The 15,339-nt window shown below is 38.9% G+C and overlaps 2 protein-coding genes across 2 annotated transcripts in view; one reads left to right on the top strand and one right to left on the bottom strand.

The window, feature by feature from the left end:
- Positions 1–930, top strand: part of LOC143019507 (brefeldin A-inhibited guanine nucleotide-exchange protein 3) — a 659,822-nt gene extending 658,892 nt beyond the window's left edge. Inside the window, exon 37 of the mRNA XM_076175183.1 lies at positions 794–930. The gene's annotated coding sequence lies outside the window, so the exon portion shown is untranslated. The remainder of the gene's footprint in view (positions 1–793) is intronic.
- Positions 1–14,179, bottom strand: part of LOC143019509 (uncharacterized) — a 99,775-nt gene extending 85,596 nt beyond the window's left edge. The window contains exon 1 of the mRNA XM_076175187.1: positions 14,111–14,179. The gene's annotated coding sequence lies outside the window, so the exon portion shown is untranslated. The remainder of the gene's footprint in view (positions 1–14,110) is intronic.
- Positions 14,180–15,339: the final 1,160 nt, after the last annotated feature.

Genomic DNA, 15,339 nt, shown 5'->3' with positions numbered 1-15,339 from the left:
CACCACGCAAATGGCGTCGCCTGTAGATTATGATACCCCAGCGGTGAAGACGAGTCCACCACCTCATAAAAAGGGAAAACGCCTCCAAAAGTACAGACATGAATGGGAAGAGTCATACCCGTGGCTTAACAGCGTAAGTGGAGAATGGTATAAAGCGAACTGCAAAGCATGTAGGCGCACGTTCTCGGTATCGCATGGTGGACTTTCTGACATCAAACAGCACGCATCAGGAGAACAACATTCCCGAAATGCAAGATCACAGAAGACCCAAAGTGTAGTGTCACAATTCTTCATGACTGAAACATCTCAGGCAGAGATTGATTCGGTATGTGAGATATGCACATGTTATGTTCTTACTTATCTGTGGTTTTACAAGATGTCGAGTCAGAATAGGGCTGTTAGCCTAGGCTACGAGCCTACGTAGGCTATTTCTATTTACCTGTATAGTCAGTATAGGATAGATTGATAAATATAATAGATTACAAATAAATAGATTGATAAATAAATAGATACAGATACATTGATGGATAAAAGAGTGATCAGATTACATTGTTTATCTATTAATGTATCTATCTTACTCATACCTGGGTTACCTATGTACTTATGCATATTAGGATTTATTACATACTTTTAAATCATATTTCTGAATGAGCTGTTCTTTATATGGGTACAATTTTAATTCTATTGATTAATTAGTACAAAATTTTATCATTAGTAACTAATCAACCATAATGAAAAGTCATAGGATACTATTCAATTTCATTAACAATTTGTCATCTCTCCTCCCCTCTAGGTTACTGCAGCTGAAATAACACAGGTATACCACACAGTAAAGCATAATCTTAGCTACAACAGTGCTGACTGTGCTCACAAGCTAAATAAAAAGATACTACCTGATTCCAAAATACTGAAGAAAATGACTTTGGGGAGAACAAAAGCAGAGGCCCTGGTGAAAGATGTCCTAGCTCCAAAGGCAGTGGGTGATGTCCTCAAGGCCCTAACATCACCCCTTCCATTCTCCATACAGACGGATGCCTCAAATAAAGGTAAACCGGAAGACGTTTCCCTTTGCCGTCCAATACTTCAGTCCAGAGTATGGAGTCACAAACAAAATGCTTGAATCCATTGAGAATTCAGATGAGTCAGCTGCCGGGATTGTAGCTCTCCTGGAACAATCCCTTAATAAATTTGGTTTGTCATTGGACCAAGTAACAGCATTTAGTGCAGACAACACTAATGTTAACTTTGGTATTCACAACTCAGTTTTCACCAATCTGAAAATGAAGCATAAAGATCTGCTGCAAGGAAACTGCCATGCCCACATAGTGCACAACACAGTGAAGCACGCCCTTGACAAGCTCTCTGTAGATGTTGAGAATGTTGTGCTGAAGGTATATGGCCACTTCTCCATATCAGCCAAACGAAGGGAATCCCTCAAAGATTTTTGTGACTTTTGTGATGTGGAATTCCAAGAAATGCTACGACATGTAACTACCAGGTGGCTCTCTCTTAATCCAGCCATCCACCGACTGATACAAACTTGGTCTGCACTGAAATCTTACTTCATCAGCCTGGGGGATGACTGTCCAAAACAACTTCGAGCTTTGTTGAAGCTCAGTAAAGTGTCTGAAGATGCAAATGAAGAAGATGGAGACATAGTGGAGGTGTACCTCCTATTTTGTAGTAATATCCTATCCCTCTTTGAGGAGGTTGTAAAGAAGCTGGAGAGTAATGCAACCACCTGTGTGGAATTATATTCCATCATGGATAACTTCAAGCAAAAACTCACACAGAGAAGAGATGACCAGTTTTATGGCTACTTAACTAAGGTGAAGGTGCAGCACCTCCCTCCACAAGATGTAAACATGGCAAGGACAGATTTCACTGCATTTCTAAACACAGCAACCTCATATGTTGTCAAATGGTTCAACTTCTCAGAGGACAACTGGCTGTTCTCACGGCAACCTCTCTCTTTGGACCATAACACCTTGACTTTCAATGACATCGAGAAGGTGGCTAGTAAGATCAACCTCATCAATAAAATCAACATGGATGAACTCTATGATGAATGCACCACATTCAATATCATTCTGAAGAAGTTCAGAGAAGATGCTGAATGGAAGACCAAAGACGTGGCTGCCAGGTGGATGTCTGTTTTACAAGGAGCTGACCTTCCTAACATGTTGTCTATTATAAGCCACATACTGAGCATCCCAGCATCCACTGGATATGTTGAAAGGATCTTCTCCAGGATGGCCAACAAGTGGAGTGAAAGTAGGAACAGGTGCTCTGTGGAACTCATAAGGAGTGAGCTCCTGATCACTCTCAACTTTGAGCAGTCCTGTTCAGAATTTCACAGCAGTGTTTTGAAAGACAAAGAGTTACTCAGTGCTGCAAGGAGCAATAAGAAGTACACTTGGAAGAAGAATAAGTTAAAAAGAGGGAATACTATTGACTTGTGTATCCAGCCTTATATAACAATGTTCATTGGTAATAAAGAACTTTAAACATGACTAATTGTTTTCTTGACAACTCCTTTCCTGACTACTAAGTGACTCCAGAGGCTAAGTGATCTATGCATTTTTCAAGAGTTTGGGCCTTTATAAACAACCGGGTTTCTCCCTGGCCACCGGAATGCACGCACGCGCCACGCGCCCGGAACGTCCCTGGTAGACGGTAGAGGTGTCCCTTATTTTATTTTGCAAAAGGTGGCAACCCTAGCCAAAACTATACAGGATTTTAAGAATAAACTGGATGTGGAGAGATACGAAAACGGATCACTACGAGGATAGCTCTCGTCCCGTAAAATACAACTAGGTAAACACAACTAGGTAAATACACACACACACCCACACGACTCGGTGGCGCGGTTGGTAGAGTCCCCGACTGTCACTACGGCGGTCTGGGTTCGAATCCTCGTTTCGAGTCGTTACTCCAACTCTCTTGGGCGGGGAGTCGGGTGTGTGTGCGCGTGTAAGGTCACAGCATTACCTATAGATCGGTCATATGAGCTCTGAGCTCTTCCGGGAGGTTAATAACTGTCGATCACGAGTCCAACACGCGATCCAAAACCATGGTGAATGACACACACACACACACACACACACACACACACACACACACACACACACACACACACACACACACACACACACACACACACATATATATATATATACATACAAATATATATATATATATATATATATATATATATATATATATGTGTGTGTGTGTGTGTGTGTGTGTGTGTGTGTGTGTGTGTGTGTGTGTGTGTGTGTGTGTATGTGTGTACAACACTGAATGGGTCCCAGTGAACAGTTATACATCTTTATCAACCGAATTAAAGTGTATTGCGGTTGATAATATATATATATATATATATATATATATATATATATATATATATATATATATATATATGTATATACATCCTGCGTTTCTTAAAACAAGTGACAGTTATATATATATATATATATATATATATATATATATATATATATATTAAAAGGCAAACAAGGTCATCATACTAAAACAACAGGGCAGGACTCGCAGTAATGGATATAAACTGGACAAATTTAGATTTAAGAAGGAATAGGCAAGAATTGGTTTACTAATAGGGTGGTCGACGAATGGAGTAGACTTAGTTATCATGTAGTAAGCTCTGAAACTATCAGTTGTTTTAAGAAACGATTAGACAACTTTATGGATGGGGATGACAGGTGGTGATGGATACGGAGCTGCCCAGTGTAGGCCGTATGGTCTCTTGCAGTCTCCTTCGTTCTTATGTTCTTATATATATATATATATATATATATATATATATATATATATATATATATATATATATATATGCATGCGCACGCGTGCGCAGACGTGTACACACAAGTAGACACAGGCGTCCAACCGATTATATTATTAATAATCGAATCCGGAACTGTTAGGGGAGGAACGGCATATGGAGGTGAGGTGAACGGAGGAGGGTGGGGGGCACCACTACCCCTAAGATTGAAGAAAGCAACAATGTCCGGGTTGGGATGGAGACTAATGGCCAGTTGCATAAAGAAAACAATGATGATAATAATAATTGGTAAGAAATGGTTTACCAACAGTGGCTAATGATTGGGTCTTAGTAACCATGTCGTGAGCACTGAAACAATTGGTTGTTTTAAGAGATGATTAGATAGCTTTAGGGGACCTGTGGGCGCGATTACTCGAAAAATTCTGGCACATGAACGAATTTTAGGTAAACATTTCAAAAGAATCTCTATGATGGTGGTAAGATTTCGACCAAATATTACAGCTCAATTCCGCTTCTTTTTTATACAGAATAAAATACATAAATTATTGGCAACCTCTGGCAACTCAATTGTATATTGAAATAAAGTCAAAATTTCGATAGCCAGTTCTGTTTTGTTTATTTGGCAACTCTTTCCACCACTCAGAGGCAAGCTGTGATTCTCTACACCTCTCAGTAGTGCTGGGCCAATACCGCTAATTTCAGTACCGGAATTACCGGTAAACAACAATGCCGTTACCGGAATTACCGGTATTTTACCGGTAAAAGACTCGTGAGGTAGTAGTGACGTCCCAAGTTTGAGTCGCTTGTATGACTTAAACCTTTAAACAAATTTCATCCTACTGTAGTGTGTAGTCACAACTCAAGATTTGTAACGTCGTCAGTATAAAAATCCTGCCTGCATCACGAACGAAGGAAGCACTAACCTACTCTACATGCCTACCGGTGCTATAGGCAAAATGTAAAGAGAAATATATATATATATATATATATATATATATATATGTGTGTGTGTGTGTGTGTGTATACATATATGTATATATATATATATGTACACACACACACACACACACACACACACACACACACACACACACATATATATATATATATATATATATATATATATATATATATACATATGGGACTTTTCCGTTTGGCGACGCGGAAATTTTCGATGAAATTTTCACAATTAATATAGTTTTGTATGCTGATCACAGAAATAACATTATTATTATTTTTTTTTTTTTTTAGAAATTAAAGAAAGTGCCGAAAAAAATGTTTTAATGGTTAAAAATTACCGAGACCTTAGCGCTACATACTCGCTTAACGGTACAAGTTTACCGGTAACGTTATCGGGACACTGGGCCCGTCAATGCCACCAAACCGAGACGGGCTTACCGAGACCTTAGCGGTACACTCGCTTAACGGTAGAAGTTTACTGGTAACGTTAGCAGTCGCTTAACGGTAGAAGTTTACCGATAACGTTAGCGGGCCGTGGACGCCATCATCTCTATGATGGTGGTAACACTTCGACAAAATATTACAGCTCAATTCAGTTTTTTTTATACAGACTAAAATAGATAAATCATTGGCAACCTCTGGCAACCCCATTGCATATTCTGTATATTGAAATAAAGTCAAAATTTCGATAGCCAGTTCTATTTTGTTTATGATATTGTGTTTATGAAGATATCTGGCAACTCTTCCCACCAATCGGAAGCAAGCTATGATTCTAAACAGTAAACATATGATATTGAATTTTATTTATATCAGTGCATTATCAAAGTTAGAGGCAGAAGCACACCGCCTATCCACAGTATCCAGCCTCCCAGTTTATATGTCTCTCCTGAAAAATCAATGTTTTTGTCCTTTAATAAGCTATATCTCTGGTTCTATTCTACATATTATTTTGATTGTTATGTCATTGTAAAGGGAAAAAGTCATACTTTAATTGGTGCCATTGTATGCTATCTACCGCGCGAGTGAGTGAATGGAGGGTGTCTGAGGGTGGGTGTGGTGTATAAACTTTTGTCCGCGTCTGTCTTGCGTCTGCATTACCATACCCACCCTCAGACACCCTCCAATCACTCACACAGCATTTTTCACTATTCAAAATAAAAAATAATGAAAAAATACAAAAATAAGATAAAATATAATCTTAACAAGTTATCTGCATAGGCAGTTGATATGGACACCTTTATGTTCAAGATATATCATCTTCACTATACAATATTATACAACATACAAATATTCACTACACGTAACATATACATATGACTGAAACAGTTTAGTGGGGAATTATACTCTATTGCAAAGGGTAATTATACATAAGTTCACCAGAGAAGTTGAACAACTTTTATGACACGCTCACGTATAAAAACTCCCAGATTCCCTTGTACCGCTAAAGTCTCTGTAAATTTTTACCATTAAAACTGTTTCTTCGGCACTTTCTTTAATTTCTCCAAAAATAATGTTATTTCTGTAATCAGCGTACGAAACTATACACCACACACACAGCTCTCTTCCGAGAGTGAAATAGCTGTCGATCACGAGGCCAACACGTGATCCAAAGACCAAGGTGACCAAAGTGAATCACACACACACACACACACACACACACACACACACACACACACACACACACACACACACACACACACACACACACACACACACACACACACACACTTTCAACGAACGGACGGCTTGACGAACGCTCTGAAGAAAAGTGCAGATTGTGGATACCAACGCAAAGAGAAGTGCCTTTTTGTATTTGCAGGGGGGGGGGGAATTGCTCGTGAGGTAGAGGGAAAGTAAGGAAAGAGGAGAGGGGGAGGGATTACTGGGGAAATGGAAGGTAATGAGGAGGTGGAGGAAATGGCCCTGACGGGCCGCCGGGTAGACAAAAGACCCCAAGACGAGTTGGATGATAACATGTCTAATAGGAATGTGAAGATTAGAGGTATAGATAGGAGCAATATAGCAGAAAGTGATGAGAATATTTTCAAGGGATTTAAAGAGAGTGGGGGGGACTCAAACCCCCCCCGACTGACAAGACTAGAGATGAAGGTTGATAAGGTGATCGAGGACTTGGAGAGTAGGTTAGGTCATATGAACACCATTTTAAAAAGGGTTGAAAGATTGGAAGAACTGGAAAAGGCGAATAAAGACTTAACTGATGAAATAGAAGAACTAAAAAGACAGTTAAGAGAGGTAAAGGGGGAGAATGAGGAATTGAAGAAGAATAGTAAAGAAAACAGAGAAACAATAGCTAAAGAAAGTAAAAATTGGAAGCAAACCCAAGAAGGAAATAAGATTTCATTCACTGACATAGTCAAACAGCAATTGAAAGAACATACTGAAGACTCAGTTATTAAAGTGATGAGACAAAAGGAGAATATAGTAAGGGATTTAGCAGACAAGAAGAAATGTATAATTATATTAGGAATGGAAGAGAAACACAACACAGATAGAACCACAAGAATCAAAGAGGAAAATGAAAAAGTAAGCCAATTACTAGAATCAGTTCAGGAAGATGAACCAGGAATTATGAAACAAATCGAAGAGAAATTTAGACTCGGAAAGTATAGCACAGACAAGACCAGACCAATTAAGATTAAATTCAAGTCACAAACAACGGCAGAGAATATCTTATCCAAAACAGGGAAACTAGCAACAAGTGAACAACACAAAAAGATATGGATAAAAAGAGAAATGAATAAAGAGGAAAGAGAGGAAGAAAAGCAGAAAAGACTGGAAGCTAAGACAAAAAACGAGAACAGAACGGAGTCAGAGAAAGAGAGATTCTATTGGAGAGTAGTGAACATGAAACTAAGGAAGTTCGACATACAAAAGAAAAACATAAGGGAAACAGAGAACACAATGGAAGTGGCAGAAAACTAAGAGTGTCTTACACAAATATAGATGGATTAATAACAGGATTGAATGAGCTGAATGATTATTTGAAAGAAAAAGAACCGGACATAATGGGAATTGTAGAAACAAAATTAAAAGGCCCACTACCACCCAACAGTGTAGGACATGATGCATACAATTATTGGATTAGAAACAGAGAGAAAAAGCAAGGGGGTGGAGTTATGTTCCTGACTAAGAAGGATATAAACGTGAAAGGTGTCATATATGGAAAGAATACAGTAGAGATGATTATGATAGAAGTGGAAGACAGAGATAAGAAGAGCAGAAAATTTGTGATCAATTATGTGCCTCCGAAAACAGCCTCATGGGAGGAGAGTGAATATAAAAGTATGTTAGAGGACACAAAGATAGCATTAACTAAAATAATGGAAGACGGAGGAAGAATAGTTATGATGGGCGACTTTAATTGCAAAGAAATCTGCTGGGAAGAAATGACAGCAAAGAGTGGTGATGACTCATGGGGAAATGCTCTACTTGAGATGATTACTGACCATTCAATGACACAATGGATACAAGAGAACACTAGGTATAGAAATGAAGAAGAACCATCGAGGCTAGACTTAATAATTACATCTGAACCTAGAATAGTGGACAAGATTGAATATAAAACACCAATAGGTAAAAGTGACCACATATTGATTGAACTGGAACTTAATGAAGAAAAATATATGAAAAGAAATGAACAATATAGAAAAGGAAGAATGATGTATGAAAAAACAAACTTTGATAAAATAAGAGAATTCTTCCAACAAGAAAACTGGGAAGAAATATACAAAGAAGAAACATCAGTGGAAGAGAAATGGAATATTTTGACAAAAATTTACAAAAAAGGAGTGGAAAAGTATGTCCCAAGACAAAAACAAGAAAAAGAATATGTAAAATGCTGGTACAACAAAAGTTGTAGGGAGTTAAAAGACAAAAGAGACAAAGCCTGGACCAGATGGAAAAAAGACAGAAGACCTGAAAAATGGAAAATATATACTGGTTATAGAAATGAATATGTACAAAAGTGCAGAGAGAAAAAAAGAAAATATGAAAAAGATGTTATAGAAAAGTGTAAAGATCAACCAAAACTATTCTACAGATTTGTAAACAATAAACTGAAAAACAAACAAGACTTGGAGAAATTGAGACAAGGAGGAGTTGAATACACTGAGGAAATGGAAATGGCAGAAATTATGAACAAACATTTTAAATCAGTGTTTACAAGGGAAAATATACAACCTGAAGAGATTGAGTGGAAAGAAAAAGTCCCCCCTATGGAAGAAATAGAAGTAACAAAGAATGAAATATTGACACACTTGGGTAATTATGATGTCAGAAAATCGCATGGGCCAGATGAAATAGCAAACTGGATTCTGAAAGAATGCAGGAATGAACTGGCAGACAAAATACATAGCATAATAAGCAGTTCCTTAAAAGAAGGAAAAGTTCCAGAAGATTGGAAAAAAGCAAATATAGTACCTATATATAAAGGAGGAAATAAAGAAGAACCTACCAATTATAGACCAGTCTCTCTAACAAGTACAATAGCAAAAATTTGTGAAAGAATTATCAAAAGTAGATGGGTAAAATACTTGGAAAAAAACAACGTACTAAATCCAAGGCAATTTGGATTCAGACAAGGACGGTCATGCGTCACCAATTTAATATGTTTCTATTCAAGGCTAATAGATATAATACAAGAAAGAGATGGATGGGCTGATTGTGCATTTCTAGACCTAAAAAAAGCTTTTGACAAAGTACCACATAAGAAGTTGCTTAAGAAATTAGAATATGAAGGAGGAATACAAGGTAAATTGCTAAATTGGATGGAAGACTTTTTGCAAGAAAGAAAAATGAGAGTAGTGATAAGAGATCAGCACTCAAAATGGAATGAAGTAATAAGCGGTGTCCCGCAGGGAACAGTTCTGGCCCCAATAATGTTTGCTATATATATTAATGATATGGATGAAGGAATTGAAAGCTATATGAGCTTCTTTGCAGATGATGCAAAACTACTGAAAAGAGTGAAAACTGAAGAAGATTGTGAATCACTACAGAGGGATCTAAATAAAGTACAAGAATGGAGTAGGAAGTGGGAGATGGAGTTCAATACAAAAAAGTGTAGTATAATGGAATTTGGAAAAAGCAAAAACAGAATAGCAGGATCATATAATTTGGGAGAAGAAGGAATAAAAAAAGTAGAAAATGAGAAGGACCTGGGAGTCATTGTTATGAATAATATGTCACCTGAGAAACATATAAATAAGATTTTTGGAGAAACTTATAATTTAATAAGAACAATCAAAGTGGCATTTACATACCTGGATGAAGAAATGGTGAGGAAAATCCTAATCACCCTGATAAGACCAAGATTGGAATATGCAGCAACGATATGGTCACCAAGTACAAAAAAATGTATAAAAAAACTTGAAAGGATACAAAGAGCAATTACAAAACTGGCACCAACACTCTCAAAACTATCATATGAAGAGAGACTACAAAAACTTAAACTACAGACACTAGAGCAAAGAAGAGAGAGAGGAGATTTGATAGCTATTTACAGAATCATGAAAGGCATAGAAATTACTGATAGAGAGAATCTGATAAAATGGGATGACAGAAATACAAGAGGACACGGAAAGAAAATAAAAAAAGACAGCTATAGAAGAGATTTTAAAAAGAACAGCTTTCCTCACAGAGCAATAGACAGTTGGAACAAGTTAGATGAGAAAGTGGTGTGTGCAAAAACAATACATGAATTTAAAAATAGTTTAGATAAAATGAGATATGAAGACGGGACCCCACGAGCATAGCTCCCCTTCCCGTAAGATACAACTAGGTAAATACAACTAGGTAAATACACACCTGTCCAGGGCTGAAATAATTTCAGTATCGCTGCGCTCCGAGTCGTTACTCCAACTCTCGTGTGCGGGGAGTTGGGGGGTGCGTGTAAGGTCACAGCATTAGCTATAGATCAGTCATACGAGCTCTGAGCGCTCTTCCGAGAGGGAAATAGCTGTCGATCACGAGCCCAGCACGTGATCCAAAGACCAAAATAAATACTCAAGGATACACTAGATTTCATTGTCAGCATATATTTTTTCTATTTATTTCCTCGATCATTTTTTCATACAAATTAGTTCATATTCATATTAAGAAACAGAAGCATATTGGCATTTTCATCACTTAAGCATATATATATATATATATATATATATATATATGTGTATATATATATATATATATGTGTATATATATATATATATATATATATATATATATATATATATATATATATATATATATATATATATATATATATATATATATGGGTCTTCGTTTGCCGACACGCGGAATTTTTCGATGAAACTTTCACAATTAATATAGTTTCGTATGCTGATCACAGAAATAACATTAATTCTATTGAGAAATTAAAAAGTGCCGAAAAAAACGGTTTTAATGGTAAAAAATAACCGAGACCTTAGCGGTACATACTTGCTTAATGGTAAATGTTTAACCGGTAAAATTAGCGGGACACTGGGCCCGTCAGTACCGCCAAGCCGACACTGTGACCTTACACGTGTGTGTGTGTGTGTGTGTGTGTGTGTGTGTGTGTGTGTGTGTGTGTGTGTGTGTGTGTGTGTGTGTGTGTGTGTGTGTGTGTGTGAGTGCGTGTGTGTGTGTTCTTTAGCCCTTTGTGGGGGGTATTTTTCTATCCCCAGCCGTGAGGACAGTACTTACATTTCCTGAGAGAGAGAGAGGGGGGGGGGGACGGAAACACTTTCCTGGCCGGGAAGGCGCAGTGCGCTGCCGAGCGGACCACCACAGCGAGACCCACGAAAAATCGCAGAGCCGGCCGGCGGATCACATTCAAAGAACGCTCGCGACTGTCGTTCGGCGGACGATGAGTGTATTGTTACGCCCACCGAGTCCGTAGCGCAAAGGTTGTTGTTGCCTGATTCCATGACAAATGTTCACAAGACATATACTCACATCCTTAGTGTAAAAAGATGTAAAATGCTCACAAATGTTAACCATATTTATCTAATTTTACTATTTTCGTATATATTTAATGAAACATTTACTGAGAAATATTATTTTACCACTTCAAAGAGTTTTGTGATTCACGCCCATAGATTAAATAAAAAGAGCTCAAAACTTAAACTGTTAATGCTGTAGTATCTCACTAGGGTGCAGTGGTAGAGTTCCCGGCCGGCACTACGGCGGTCCGGGTTCGAAACCCGCCTAGGGCTGAAATAATTTCAATATCGCTGCAATGCGAGTCATTACTCCAACTATCGTGGGCGGGGAGTTGGAGGTGTGTTTGTGTGTAAGGTCACAACATTGCGCATAGATCGGTCATATATGAACTCTGGGCTCTCTTTCGGGAGAGAAATAGCTGTCGATCACGAGTCCAACACGTGATCCAACACAATGGTTAATCACATACAACACTTCACTTGACAGCCATCACATCTCTTTACTAATACCTTTTTTCAAAGCTTTGTTCCTAGTCTTATGTTTTCTTAAGTTATTTGAAAAATTCTTTAGTCTGAGGTGAGGAGCATTTTGAGCAAATATATCTAGAGGTGAGGTCTTTATATATTAGTATATATGAATCTCTCGCAACTCAGCACGGAGAAAATAACAAGACTACTCAAGGTGGGGCATTGCATCCACCTTAGATAAATGTACTTATTACACTATTTGTAAAATGCACTTATATTGTATATACATATATATATATATATATATATATATATATATATATATATATATAAAACTATTAGATACATGTTTATTATATAAAATGTACATATTTGTCAGTATAAAATAAAAGTATTCTCATTGTAAATCATTGTCTGGTGTTAATATAACGTAATATGTAAAGCTTGTGACTTTTTGTCTCTTTTTCAGTTAAGGGTGTGAGCATATGTCGGGTGAGCATTTGTCTGCGCACCTTGTTCCCTACAGGGGAGGTTGTGCATTACAGCTACACTTGCCACGATGGGGTTTCCTGGCGGGATGGGGAGGGGAATAGTTGCCAACTGAATAAAATCATCCTGGCGGCAGCAGCCATAGTACGATGTTACAGGAAAGGTGAATTCTTTGACGGCAAACAATAAATGAAGCTGAATTCAGTTTATGACTACTTGTACGTGTAGTTTGGCTGCCGCCGTGCGATAATATTCAACCAAAGGTGAGATGAACATCCACCACTACCCCCACTCTTCGGAGGTAAAGGGGGAGGGGGGCTTCGGGTATTCTTCGGTTCGAAATTTTGCTTTTGCTTTTTCGAAGGATCCAATGCAGCAGAGGGTGCTTACAATCTTTATGTTTTATAAAAAATAATGGCTAAAGTAATGAATGATTTGATGAGGGAATGACTAAATCGACAAATAAAATGAGATAAAAGAACACAATATAACACTAAGTCGAAGAGCGCTTGAAGAAGACTATCGAAGTGGTGTTTGAATATTTAGATCCAGCGCTCCTCCGCTTCCTGCAAAAAACATTTCACGCACCAGCGTAAAACACAGCGCGTTTTTATTCATATAAAAGTGGCGGCACACTAGGGATTTCTCACTAGCATGCTTCTTGCTTTTGCTAATTTTAGTAGAAATGACTTTGGTTACGATCTTTTGTTTTTTCAAATTTCTAATTGTTAAATTACTCTTGCGTCACATAGTGAGAAGCTGAATGAGGAACTTAGAGAAGTTCAACCCATACGAATGTTAGACATATTGTTGAGATTTTCTTACGAAAATCTAGAATATTGTAACGAAACTCGTTTCTACTCAAACGAAGTAGCAAAAGCAAGTAGCATACTAGCCAAATGTGCCCCCACCTTTAGGAACGTGAACGTCCATGCACATTGAGCTATAAGAACGCCTCTCAAAGTGGTGATGTTTCGTACGAACACAGCCATGAGTCACCTCGCGGGGGAAAGGCATAATAATAAAGATATAGAGTGAGTAGTCGAGGCACAAACTTCACCTCAACAGTAGGATGGATCCGCCCCGCCACTCCAGGTCACTTTGCTCACGTGACGCCCAGAAATAAAACATTGGCTCTGGGATCAATAGCACCAAGCGCAGTGCGTGGGTATTTCCATGTATGCGTAATATACAAATCGTTCACCACGTTGTGGAATGTGTGAAGAGTGCAAGGGTGCTTTTGCTACCACGCCACTCTTGGTAAATCATAACGACTGCCGAATCCACCTCCTCCTTCACCGCCACCTCATCGCCCTCTGTCGCGTTCGGCACCAACTCTTGCTATATCCACCAAATGCTCCCCCGCAGCCGTTACAACTCGTCGGGGAACACCGTTACCCGGCACCACTGCCACAATTCACCACATTTCACCACAATTACCACAACTCACGAGCACAATGGAGCACCGCAGCCTGGCGAACGCCGTAGCCAACTGAAGCGTTCGGGGTTCTATCCTGGGATTCAGCCTTATCGGGGTCTGTTATCGCGGCTCGGGGGGGGAGTCCAGCCCCGATAAAGCGGACAGATAAGGATAGCTAGTGCTGGGGGACGCGCGCAAGGGGAGGGGGGTGACTGAGAGGGGGTGAGGGGATTACTGTGGGGGGAAGGGGTTCCTGGCCTGAAGTGATGGGAAAGAAGGCGAGGGGTGAGGTAGTGAGAAGAGGGACGAGGAATTGGGGTGAGGCTGGGAGAGGCATGGGTGTGGGTTGGAAACGGAGTGGAGGAGGAGGAGCAAGAAATGGGGAAGGAGGAGGAGGATTCGTGGGATGGGTTGGGAGATAATATGTGGACTAGGTAGGGAGTAATAGACGGGGTGGGAGCAGGACCTGAGTTGTGCGTTTGCGTATGCATGTGATATATATATATATATATATTTTTATATATATATATATATATATATATATATATATATATATATATATATGTGTGTGTGTGTGTGTGTGTGTGTGTGTGTGTATGTATGTATATATATATATTTCATGCATGTATGTATGTATAACACCTAGCTGCTGCCAGGTGATTTCATTCAAACAAGGGGGGAACCTCTTGACAATCTCCTTGCACTCCCCTGAAGATTCCCCTGAAGCGATTGAAATCGTTCGCCTTTAGCCAGTATAAAGACTTAAAGGGGATGAAGTTCACTGGTGTGGCTTCGCTCAACGCTAGAGTTGGGGGTGGGCCCGGAAATGGTGAGGATCTCTTGGCTTGGGTGCTTGAGGAAGTGAACTCACATATCGCCAAATTGCGCTCCGCCAAGTTGTATTTTGCCAGATTGTATTTGGGGAAGTGATTTAAAAACCCAAATACATTTGACCAAATAGTATTTCGCCAATTACACTTTACCAATTTTTATCTCACCAAATTACATTTCGCCAAATAGTATTAGGTACATTGCGTTTTGTCTAATAGTATTTCGCCAAACTCCCTTTATTTTAAGGCTACGCTTAGGTACTAGTCCAGGTTAGGTAGTTTGGCCAAACAAGAATTCGACGAAATTGTAATGATTCACCAAAAGAGGCAAGGCGGTGGAGGTGAGGAGGGGGTATGTTTAAAATATGTCCTATTCATGAATTTATTTATTTTGTGATCTTTTTTACCCAGGATTCGGTACGACTACTC

This window comes from Oratosquilla oratoria, chromosome 37 (assembly GCF_046742065.1).
Source record: "Oratosquilla oratoria isolate Oo_2021 chromosome 37, ASM4674206v1, whole genome shotgun sequence".
Lineage (NCBI taxonomy): Eukaryota > Metazoa > Arthropoda > Malacostraca > Stomatopoda > Squillidae > Oratosquilla > Oratosquilla oratoria.
This window is presented reverse-complemented; position numbering and strand designations above follow the sequence as displayed.